The sequence below is a fragment of the Haliotis asinina genome, chromosome 10, assembly GCF_037392515.1.
Source record: "Haliotis asinina isolate JCU_RB_2024 chromosome 10, JCU_Hal_asi_v2, whole genome shotgun sequence".
Taxonomy (NCBI): domain Eukaryota; kingdom Metazoa; phylum Mollusca; class Gastropoda; order Lepetellida; family Haliotidae; genus Haliotis; species Haliotis asinina.
Genome location: NC_090289.1, coordinates 31756518 through 31770225, shown reverse-complemented (window position 1 = coordinate 31770225; position 13708 = coordinate 31756518).

Genomic DNA, 13708 nt, shown 5'->3' with positions numbered 1-13708 from the left:
TCTTAATTGCAGTAGGTGCGACGTTTCGGTGCAGGTACTAACACCGTTATCACCCATTTCAATAAAGAAGTTGATTATCCATTGAACTTCGTTTTCCTTCATCTATACATGTTCGATAATGCCCTTCAAAGAAGGAATAAACGAATTTGGCAAAGGGAAACATATGGAAAACTAGATGGGAACAAACAGTTACTCAGTTGATCTGCACGCCACTCGACTGAAGACATTTGCTAACACACTGCAAACGCAATGTTTGAATTACATCTGTCATGTGAAATAGGTTACCATCGAATCATCAGTTCGTTGTTGTTTTCATTTTAGCAACATGTCTACTTTCTTCTGTCCAGCATTTAAGTCTTGAACTGACATTAAGTGTATACCAGTCAAAAACATTGTTTCTTGTTACATTCCCCTGGAACATTTCTTCTTTAATTTAATCTTACAGAATTGTATCACTTGCAACCATATGTAGTCAAAACTACAGTAAATTTCTGTTCTTTTGATAGGAGCACCGCACTCCGCAATAATCCAGATAATCAAGACGGCCTCAAAATATACGAATCTGTGCAATGGAATCCAAAGTTACTTACCACGGACTTACATGTAAGCTTTCTCTTCGACCGCGTTTATGATAAACAAGTAACCGCGAATATCCAACCGATTCATTCAATCAACTACTGAGACATACGTTTCTGGTATACACTTTTTTCCCAAAACGGTGTGGTAGCCTAGTAGGAATATTGCCCAAAATCTATGTAAGTCCAAAAACTCTTTTCAGCAAATCAGTCACATGATATAGTGCAGTACGGGATGTGCGAATGTGAACAAGTGGTGCTACATAAAACTTGGAAAAGCGTCAGATGATCTGGTTTTCATTGATTGATAGTTCATCCCTGACAGTAGTCATGAATCTCCACTGATCTTGATTTCATTAACTCAACATGAAAACACCTTTCCAAGGAAATTTTCTAGGAAATTTAACTAATTTGGACAGTGATGAATATCTTATCAACACACTCTTATAAATGCTCTACACTACTTTGAGGGTTTCGACTACAGACGGTGCTGGGCATGTGTTGCGGATTCGGTTGTCTGGTGAAGTCTTCGACTTACTGGTGACGTGTTGAGTGAAGGCATGCACTTCGATAGTATACACCGATGACGTATTTGACTGGAGACAGCGACAGACCCATGATCGGCATTTAACTATGAAAGCCACTGGTCACACATTCGGTGACAGACAACGATTAACTACGATGACGTGACTGAAGACAGCCTTACATACGTGTACATTAAATATTTCACACAGTTTCTCACTGAACTTCCGTTAAGGGCCCCTTTCACGTCAGTGACAGGTGTGGCATATGTCTTTTTCTATTGCGCCTAATCTGACAACAGATTTAGAAGCAGGAATTGGATTCCAAGTTGGCAGTTGCTCATTATAAGCAACTATTAATCTATTATTTTCCAAACATAATTCACACTTTTGAAACAGGAAATTCAGTTCCCATGCTAATGTCAGATTCAGTATGTTTGGCCTTTACCATACGAGGCGTCCAGAGGGTAGTCACCCCAACTGTATCCCCGATGTCCAAAGTCCATTGCTCCCATTTTGTTTTGAAGGAATCATTAGCAAAGCCATATCCAAACTTCCACCCATGCAGATAATGTGGTTAACGATATATTGCCATTCCAACACATTGTAGTGTAATATTTCTTTAACAAATGAGGACAATGAAAAAGGATCTGATCATTTGGTTCATCTTGGATATGCCCCGAGATAATGGCATTTAAAATATGTACTGGATGACCACCTGCCAAAATCAGAATTCTAAAAGATTTGGATTTCTTGATTCAAATTTAGAAGGTGGCGGACTTTAAAGTACTCCCCCGTTTTACTTTTTATATATTGAGACCTTATACTTGTGTGACCATTCAGTATTTAATTTGAACCCTTGGTTTGCATGAATATGCGAAAACAATACCCATGGCCTTATGATTACATCATTTTAAATGGGTTGGTGTGTGTGCGGGGGTGGGGACGCAGCATGCGGGATGCGGGGTGAGGGGTGAGGGGTGAGGGGATGTAGTTTCAAATTGCCTTTTAATGCATGATTCTAGCGGATTTCTGCCGATCTCAGACACAAGGAATGTTTCTTGCATATTTTGTTTCCTAAAGTTTGTGATGTATTGAAATGTGATATTTCAGATTTTGCCTTTTGGGGAGTACCACTCAAAAAAACCCAACAAAATTGGGATTGTTAGGCTGGATTGTAGTTATCTTTCGCTTGAGGTTGACGGATAGTATGTAGAAAAGAAACATAAAAACAGCTGTATTTTCATCTTAGTATAGATGAAGCTGACTACTTTTTCAACGCCCCTCGTACGTTTCCTTGCTTTTTGTCCGAGTGAACAAATGACTTGTTTTCGCGTTGTGTTTGAATGGCACCACTGGCGGCGGTTCAGGTTAAGCTGACGCTTTTTAGCGGCATCTTTGTATGATCTGCATCGCTATGTGATGATGATTCATGAATACATGATACTGTCGGAACCACATTTTGCTTATTACTGAGATTGTTTTGCTTACAAACGCATATATTTACTTGTGATTTTTCTTTGATCTGACACTATTATTAAAGGGCACTGTAAACAGACATGTCTTTCGTAATCTAATAATTGTATACTTGAGGTCCTATGTGGCTTGATTCATTTATGCGAAATTACAAAGAGCAGACATATCGCATTGCAAAGGGCTTTTACTGAATGTGATAAGTTTATTTAGCAGTGAAATATTCAGTAGGATATTGTTTACCTGAATATCGAATCTAAATTTTGCATTCTCGTGTTGTTGATTAACCGTACCATGCAGCTCCAACTCAGTGTTTCTAATTAACTTTGGCTTCAGTTAAACCCGAATTAACGCCCAAAATAGTTTGATTTGGCCCAAACGGTAAGATTTAATTTTCTGAAGTGTTGTTGAAATTGGAATTACAAGATCGGTTGACAATTTAGGCACATTTTAGGCACATGCTGAACTAGCCGTCTACGTAAATCTGTTTCCAGGAGAGTCTTGTGTACGCTGACCATCTATAGACACACTAATAGAAGGGCTGGGGTTGGTCACTCGAACTGAAGGGAGGATGTACGGGCTGAAGGAGGTACTCACACTGCCATCAAACCCAACACAGCATTTCTTTTAATCAATTACCCTGCTGTTCTGGACATCCATTGCCTGGTCGCACTCCCAAACTGCAGCAGTCTGCAGCAACGTTCGTCCTCATCAGGGCCAAAGAACGTCGTCTTTCCGCACTGGTGGAAAATGTTAATTGAATTGATGAGAACTCCGAAGACCTAGTCTGAAATGGTTAACTAGCATTAACATGCGTATTTGTTTACATCTTTTAGGAGGTAATGTAAAATTTGTTCAGTCGTGCGTATACTATAGCCATAATGTGAATGCCGTTGTGAAGGTGATACGCACTAATATGTTAAAAGTGGGTTTACAGTATGTTGGCATATGTAAATATTACTGAAACATCCACTGACAAGCAGACAAAGCGGGAAGTAGGATTTTAAGTGTGGCGATATTTGACGCAATGTGTGTGAGAGATCAATTCGTGATAGATAAATCTATTTGTGATGAGGCGTCCTAATTTACAAATTAAATCAGTTTTGCTTATGCAGAGTATGCGGAGACATGCTGGTCTAGCATGTAGATATCTGATTATTTCCGGCTGCAAAATCAGCAACTAATGCATTATGTCATATATTTCACTTGGAAACAACTGTCTACCTTGGGACACATTGAAAACAATTACAAAAAATATTTATACAAAGAAGTTAATTAAGCACCCCTGTATTTTTGCAATATGTTTTCAACACGTACATAGGACTTCGTTTGGTAAACGCAATGGAAAAAGATGCATTTTTCTGACCAGTATAATATTTTGATTTAAAAAAAAGACAAAATGATTGGAACCCTCGTTGATTTTATGATGATAATTGCTCATTCTAAACACACACATATTTTCATACAAAACAATGTCTGGAATGTCTGGAAATATTAAATGTTGAATTGTGGGTGAAAGTGAACATTCAAATTGTCATTTTGCGTTTCTTACAAGATTCAATGCCCCTAACGCCACTGACCTCCATGTGACTGTATGACAGGCAGCACTTTCCTCCTCATACCCCTTGCTAGCCTCCTGATTCTTAAGGGGCAGTCTACGTCATTCCTTGTGGCTTTGTACAGGAGGATCCCTTTGTTAAACACGTCGACCAATTACACCCCAGACATGATCCCAGGGGTTATGATCCGGGCTCATTCAGTCGTGAGATATGTAAGGGTTCTATGTATATACGCTATGACATGTTATTGCCTCGCCAGAATGCGATGTTTAATTTGCTCATTTATGAATGTACCATGTGAAACAATTAGAAAACGTAACATTAGTGCTTTTCACGGATATGAAGAGGAAATAAACCCATCTCAAAAGCGTGTCTACGAAAAGTACATAAAAAGATATATAAGATATAATTCATCAGTTCTATTAGACATAAATTGTAATATCATCCAACAGTAAATAAAGCATTAACACCTATATGAGGGAAATATAAAATAATAACAGTAAATTCAACGTCCTCATCTCCATTATCCATCAATAAATGAAACACTTTTATCTCTAACATTAACAGTGAATGAAACATTAGCACACATATATATATATGTATTACCGAAATATATATGGAACACTACAGTGAAATACATTCCTTAATCAAGAAACGGTAAATGAACCGTTATCACCCACAATATACAACTGTAGTATCACCTTTATCAGTTAAACAATGAAACAGTCTTGTTTCACACCATATAACACACCATATCTAACATTCAGTGACGTATATGTACCAATAGTATTATTCAACAGCAAAAGAAACATTATCGTCTTCAGCATGAAAGCGTAATTGAAACATTGTCGCCTATACGCAGTTAGTCGAATATAAACGAAACATTATTCATTCTATCATCCTACAGTGACAGAAGTAAAATTATCTCCACACTATTCAACAGTAAATCATATATTATCAAATATAGTAAATAAAGCGATATCGGCTATCTCAACCGGCAGTTGCCATCTGGTAATATCTGCCAGCAGATATATCAGTTATCGTAATCAGTTAGCGAGAGAGTGGATGCAAAATTCCACTGAAGATCTAATCTAACCCGGATCTTCCTGGGCCAATAATCAGTTAGACTTACAGCAATTGAGTATGATCTACATTTAAAAAATTGGAAAAATAGTTTTAACTGTGGTTGCTAAGTAAAGGTTGTTTACCTTTTTGGTTTACCTATTACTCTGTCAAGTAATTTCAAGAAACTTCAGAAAGAAATGAAATAGCCGCTGTTAGTACATGGCATTCATTCATTAAACAACCTCAGTCTTTCACTCTCTAGTTATTGATAAGGTTCACCTGATTATCCGCTTCTGAAACACTGCCATTACCCTAATGGTGTTGTTGTAACTAACGCGTCGTTCTGCCTGGTGTGCAGTTATTATAGGCCCAGGGCTTTGGTTTCTTAGAATGCAGCCCTTTGTTGTGAAAGCAGTATAACATATGATAATTGTTCTTTCCTGGTCCTAAGTGTTATAACCTATTGTGATTCAGAACATAGGGAGAGACAGTTGTTGGATGAATGGCCTAGGCATATACACTATCATTTTACATCTGGCGAAGAAGAAAAAACACATTTACGTCAACTTGCTATTACGATCGTGCACAACTGAATAATGTTCAGTTTAGTTTAAGCACATGGCATTTACCGTATACAAGCATTGTTAGAAATCATGATCTGTAATTGTCAGTAGCCCATTGCTCATAAAATGTCAGATGAACAGTTCCATTATTGGACACAAAACTGAAAAAGACTGGCTACACTAAAGTATATTTACAAGAGTTAATACCACCTCTATAATTACTTACACTCTGAAGACAGTTAGATGTACAGTTGGTCAAGTAGCTCAAAGGTTCTTGCACAGGGGATGGTTCATCTTGATTACGCCAATGAGGGCCTGAAAATGAAGGCTGTTGCTCAGGAGTGTTGATTACTTTTGATGACGCCAATGAGGGCCTGAAAATGAAGGCTGTTGCTCAGGAGTTGATTTATCTTGATTACGACAATGAAGGCCTCAAAGGTTTCTATGGCACTGATCTGGATAACAATTCTGATGATTTCTGTTTATGACACAGACTTTCTATGAGTATGTAAATGCCATTGTCACTATTTGAAAGGCATTCTCCTTTGTTTCTTTATTATACTGATCACTACGGTAATACGACAACTGTTAGTCCACCTTGTCTACATATTAACAATCGCCGGTGGGGCAAGATAAGGTCACCTTGTACTATACGTTTCTGTATATGGACATGTGAACATTTGACTTACCGTTACATGTGTCCGTAATAGACACCAATGGTAGGACATATGTGTAAATGTCCCTTAACTATCGCTGCTATCACTTTGTCATTCAGAACACTAGTGAAATACCTTGGTGTAGCTTTGTAACTGAATCTGCTTTAAACCCTAAGATTTATTATGATTGGGGACGGGTTTTATTGCTGTTGTTGTGCAATTTCACCTGGAGGTAGACTGATTTATTGATATCTTCTTACTAATTTAATCTCTATCTCTAGGGTTATTTCCACGAACATCTGCTTTGATCTCTTTAGAAATACAGCTTCTTTTATTACCATGATATATTGCAACATCGACTGTGAAATTAATATGAATATCACTCAGAATGCTACAAAACGTATGATCGACGTTATGTAAGGAGCAGCCGATTATTTTTCAACATCATCCCCTGCGATGTCGACACGTCGGGATCCCACCGATGCAGACATGACTGATGGTTGGAAAATCCTCTTCACAGAAAATAACACCCTCATCATTTCCATAATGCTTGCCAGGGAGTTCTTTTGTCAAGTCGGGAAATCTTTGAATGCCAAAACGCACCACGGTCTGTAGTTGCAGACTTGCGTCTTACTTGCGTGTTATTCTCATACTGGCAATCAAAACAAATTGCCATCACATTAGAAATACCCGAAAAACTCAATCCCAAGATAACTGGAAAGAGAAAGACTTCAAGCGTTTCCATTTCTTTCATTGCGGTATGTGTCCAAAACATATCCGTCAAAATGACGTAAGTTCTCACGACAGATGTCCATCTTCTCGATTTACCTTATGAAAAATACCTTGTACAGTTCATGTCATGAGTCGCCGACCATCCATAATCGTTCCATATATGTTATCGACATTGTCCTCAGTCGTGGGTGTCATTTGAAGATCTTGCTGTTCTTGGATCATTTACCAGGCTCTCTCTCCCCATCATCTGCCTACCTAATATCAGTGGCAGTCATCAAATGCTGTTGGAGTTTATGTACGTGATGGCTATACATAATGACAGTGGAGTTTCAATACCCAGCAATACTTTCTGCAACACTATGTTCTGCATTTAGCACAAAGATCGCTGGTAAGCGTTGCCATTATTGGATGGGTGTACTATGCAAACGCCGTTGTCAGCCTTCTCTCCTACATGCCGTCGTTTTACCTCTTAGTACTTTATCTTTTGGTCAATACATGTCTACACTTTAGTCCGAATATATTTGTCACATTAATTTAACAAAATATGGAATGTCAGACCAATACTACACATAGATGGACGATCTGTCTGAAGCGCCAGGCTTGTAATCCAACGAGCATGAAGAGCCAGATGGCGGTCACATGAATACGTGCAAACACCTAGTTGCGGGTACAGCAAGTTGCAGCAGACACGATACTGTGACTATGCGTCCCAAACAATCCAGCTATGAACAGGTACCTCATGAGGATGGGGAAGCCGCAACAACTCGGAGCGCCAAGTGGATGCAAGAGTTGTATGATCCCTAGGGAGTTGAGATTGATAACACGATGTGTCGTTAAAGATGGACATTCAATGATCAAGGGAAAAACAACTTGTGAAGCGACTAGAAGTAGTTCAAACAGGGCGCTATGGAAGTGTGGCAGATGGATAGATAGGTAGATGCGCAAAAAAATGAAGCGGATTTCCAAAGGGATATTTCAAATATGGACAGAAGTCTTTTGTGTGGTAGTAAACATGTGCATAGATAATCACCACATTTGAAAGGAATACACAACAGCCAAAACTAGATTCAATTACAATAAAACTACCATAAGCAGCTTTGGAAGGAAATTTATAAGCAGAAAGAACACGCAAGACACTGTATACAGCCATGTTGCTGAGGTTTAATGCAGCCAGTGAAGCTCTGCTGGAACAACGGAAAGCCCGCCGTCACATGTAAGAACAGCTGACGAGCAGCCACATGTGAGAGGTAGAAACCTAAGCCTGTGTTCCCCATGTGCTGTGTGTGTGCTCATAAACAACGTACGTACATCAATTAAAACGCCACATTGCAGCAGGTTCTAAACACGGTTCATTGCCGTCCTTTATCTTGCTTTTTTAAACATGCGTTGGTTGTTGCAATGGATTACGACACGTCAATGCCAGGGAACCGTTTCAATCATCCAACGGAGCAGAGTGTAAGGCTAATGCCATCATCATATCCGTTGGTGTCTGGCTGACATATCCAGTGATATGCGCCAACAACGTTATCAGCGATGATGGAAGGCTTCGTACATTCCTCAGTGTTGTAAACCCATAACCAGTGTTGTGTAACTGCATTATAAGCAGTAATAAAGGCTAATATCATTCTGAACGGATGGTCGGTGTTGTCACAATATTACCATCAGTACTATCATTATCATCAGTGAGACGACTATGCTTGTCGTAAGAGGCGACTAACGGGATCGGGTGGTAAGGCTCGCTGACTTGGTTGACACGTCATCGGTTCCCAGTTGCGCAGATCGATGCTCATGTTGTTGGTCACTGGACTGTCTGGTCCAGACTCGATTATTTACAGACCGCCGCCATATAGCTGGAATATTACTGAGTGCGGCGTAAAACTAAACTCACTCACTCATCATCGTTAGTAACACACAGCAAAATTCAGTGCCAACGTTAAAGAGGTTTGTTGAAAAAAAGACTATAGATTATATCCACACGACTGTAACATGAAAACATTTTCCAAGCGTTAGTGTTTACCAAGTGAGTTATTTTCGTGAACGCACCGAAAGAGAGATTTACGCAGCCGCTGATTTATAGTCTTACTTGATCATTGTTTCTGGCGAACAGGATGTTTCAGTTAATACAGCTTTGCCAGTTGCTGCATCTTGAGGTATCTCATTTACTTCCACATAGACTTTAACCGCACCTGGCCATAAAATATCACCCACACTCACAGATCAATGTAGCTGCATGTCAAGCATTGCCACTCTTCACTACACACCACCACACATCGCTACTCATCAGCGTATCTGGCTTCTCGTCAGCGCACATCGACACTCATCACCACACAATACCATATATTGGCACAGGCTGCTACACGTGACTTATCATAACAAAGGTAGGTCAACTGTCTCCCGCAACAAAAGTAAGTCAGTTGTTCAAGCAAAATACAGAACATGCTCGGCGGTAACTCACACGTGCACGTTTCGGAATTTAGACACCACATGCTTAACCGTTGTTATATTGCTTGACGTAAAAGGTTGACTGTTGGAAAGTTGAAGGCATACCTCTTGTCATATGTTCGTGTGGATAATTGTCCACGGATTCGTTTCTCTTCTATCCGAAACTGAAATGGATGAAGCTATACCGATGACCTGTTTAGTTTTTTTTAAAAAGAAAACAACAAAAAAACAGTGAAAACCTAAATCCTTCTTCGACCCTATAATGGTGATATACCTTCAGTTGTTGGCGGTCTATAGCCCGTGTTTTATATCGTAGAGTCCTCTTTAATTACAATATTTTAGCTTTCAGAGATATTTTTATGTTCATATCTGTGATAGCCTAGTATTTTTACTGTCCATCTATGACAGATTTTCACGTTTTCAATTTATTGATTTTAAAATTCATATATATATATATATATATATATATATATATATATGTATGTATGTATGTATGTATGTATGTATGTGTGTGTGTGTGTGTGTGTGTGTGTGTGTATATATATATATATATACACACATTTTTAAAATCAATAAATTGAAAACGTGAAAATCTGTCAAAGCAGATAATGAACCCTAGCAAGAATTACATCATCCCCTCAGCTGCTGGCGATTGTGCCTCGTTTACGCCAACATTATAATAACAAATATGCTACGATTAAAAGTATGGTAGTTCTAAACTGACCTATAACTGCAGGGACTTTACGTACCATTAAAATTGTAGGTGAGTTATTATTATGTGAGAACCATAATGTATGACTGTACATGAATTTAGAAAATGATTGTCAAATTCGCCTGTTATGAATTTCGAAATTTGAAATCACGGGAAAAAGTGCAGATGTTTTTCGTGGTGTGCATACAGTGAAACCTGTTAGAGAGTGGGTGAGTATGGTTTAATACCGCTTTTAGCAATAGTCCAGAAATATCATGGTGGGGGATAGCAGAAATGGGCTTCACACTTCACACGTTGTACCCATGTGGGGAATCTTTGGCGTGATGGGCAAATGCTTTAATCACTAGGCTACCAGCCGCCCCTGAAACGTGTTAGCGAGTTGCTGCATATTTGTTGTTCAGACTGACAGTTGTTCTATTATTTTTTCAAACGTAGTTAAACTTTTCACTTAAGGAACGGCTTGTTATTGGTATGCTGGAAGACGGAAAAGGAAAGGACATTGTGCCACAAGCCCTTAACGTTTCACTGTCAGTAATTAGCAGATTACGATCTCACGATATAGACAGATAAATAACAGACGTCGATCTGGATAACTTCCGCACAAGACCGTTTCATCAAATCGTCTGTGTTTCGAAACTGTGGTCAAAGAGACTCGCAGACTGGAGATTAGCTTCGCAGAGCTACATATGTTCGAGTGAGTGGAGGGACGATTCGTAACCGGCAGTTGCACGATGAAACTTGCATGCCCAAAGTCAATTTGTTATCCTATGATTGAAGGACCGTCACATTACTTACTACAAAGCGTCGTTGATGTCAAGAGTGGAAGTGCAGTATCGTTGTGAGGCAAACGTTATGTTTTCGAATGAATCAACGTTTAATTTCATTTGGACTTTCTGGCATGCGCAGTGAAAAAAGGTTTGACGTTTTGGGAATATCTCAACGACGATGTGGGTGGAATCACTGTGAATGACAGTCCACCTTTACATGTTATTCACGGACAGTATTACCCTAGCAGCGTCCTGGAGCTAATGGCCATAACCCGCCTTCAAAGAGCAACCTCGCCATCCCAGCAAAGGACAGATCTACAAGGATAAACAGTGAATGTAGCGACTCTTATACTGGTGAAACCTCCGACCCCTAGAACATTGAACCTCAAAAGCCAAAGCAGACAGAAAAAGCCCTCTGAGATCACCAACATAAAATGCCCAGCCATCTAATCCAGTCTGACAAAGTTGAAATTCTATTCATCCTCGTCATCCCTGCCATCGAAATCCGCCGCCATAAACCTTTGAGCATCAGACACCAAGGGTTGTTTCATACCATCAGCTTATGAAGAGTTCGTCAAGCTATAAACTATATCTATCAGCAGCCTATCAGCTTATCTTCATTGCCCGTACTATCAGTTATTCTTATTCTCCGCCTGGCTTCACCCAATTAGGTGCAAAGTGGTATCAATAACAAACATTTGTAAATGTTATTCTACAGCGAGTCACAACGCATCGTTTGGTTGTAATAACCTTAGCTCAAAAACGGTGTAAGAATCTGCACCGGAACGTCACTCATGTAATAAAAAAGAAATTGTTATCTACGTTGTATGCTTCATTATTTACATTTACACCTACAGGAGAAAACAGCCATCTTACACCGTGGCCAGTAATCAGTCCAGACTCATGGAATATGTCTGGGGTAGCCTTGGAGGGCGCATACGTCTCCGTCAACAAACATTGATCACTCTCAACGACCTTGGTCCTGCCCTTCAAGAATGGAAGGGAATGAATCAAGCTGACACTGGAGGTTTAATTGCGACACCGTTTTATAGAATACACTTTCTGTAGAAATATATTTTGAGAAGGAAAACACGAATACACAACGGTTACGACTAAGGAATTTGTAAAACGATGTGTGTGATTTACGACACATTTTCCAGAGAGAAACTTCAATATTGTTGGGTATAGGTGGTAACCGCCGTTATTGTTAGGAACCATTTATGGAGATTGTGGAAATGGAAAAGCCGATTAACTCCATAAACCTTTATTGGTAGATTCACCTATCACCAATTCACAAGTGATATTGCGAATATGTACTGACGCGCAACAGCAGTTCCCTTGCTTTATGGCCATCCAAAGGGGTTGTTTCGGTATAAACAGGAGCACAGTGCGAGATTGCCCAGACAATGAGGAGACTTGTGAAATGCAAGGTTCAAATAACACGCGATGACAGGAACAGAGGCTAGGTTTGAAATGGGGAACATGCACTGGGTTATTAATGTGCATTTGTATTTGGTTCCATTGTCTAATTGGACTTGTCATGCTGCAGGTCATTTAAACCACATTGGTGGCGGTGCAGATTGTTGCAGGGAAGATGTTCTGAATTCACAGGATTAACACTGTCTTTTTCAATAACGTTGGTATAATTGATCTCGACATAGGGATTTATACTAAGCTTCTACAAAAAAGGCTTTATTCATACAACACATCAGATGATATGCACAATGAGTTGCAAAACAGGTTAAATATTGTTACACAGCCCTTAAAGCATTTCACAGGTTATCTGTCACACAAAGGAATGTATTTAAAATCCTACTCTAATCCCGGCTATATGTATAGTCCCGAGCTCCAATCCACGTGTCAACTGTAACGTTATAACCAGTCGTAACTATACAGCTCATACAGCTCATACGAATGTCGCGCTGCTACGAACGCCCCGCGATTCATTGCTATTCTAAATGGCCTCATTAATAACAACAGACCCAGCCCTTCTCATCACCACTGAATCGATGACGGCTTTCATGTACTCGAACAAACCGAATCAGAGTTTCAGAGTCTTTTCAACTGCATCTGTACTTTTGAAGAATCTTCCTCCTTGACCACTCTTGAACATCATAAGAAGGAGATATAGGTTGGCATGAACGTGTGGCCTTCTGATTGGAATCGCTTTGAAAACTTTCGGAAATGCCATGTCATTCTTCCAAATGTTTCTATGTGCTTGTAATAATATACCATAAGCAAAAGGTATGGGAACACCCTGTTATTTGAGGTCAATTTTATTCTACGGTAAATGAGCGAGTATGGTTTTACGCCGCTTTTAGCAATATTCCAGCAACATCACGGAAGGGGACATTAGAAATATGTGGGGAATCACACCCAGGTAAATGAAACTTTTTATGTGCTTAATGGGTGCTTTAAACGAAGTGTTACAAGATGCGGTGAAGCAAATGAATCAGTATTCCTTGAGGTTGAGTGAAATGAGACATTGTTAAAAACAGAGGAAACAGGGGTGCTGAAACACAACGGCACCATGTTTGATTCAAACGCCCAAACGCAAAAACCTTGTGCATTTGGAAGACAGACGTCCCATGCTGCTTGTGGCAACTTGGCGCTTGCAGTTGAGAATCGGTTCCGAAGAGCACA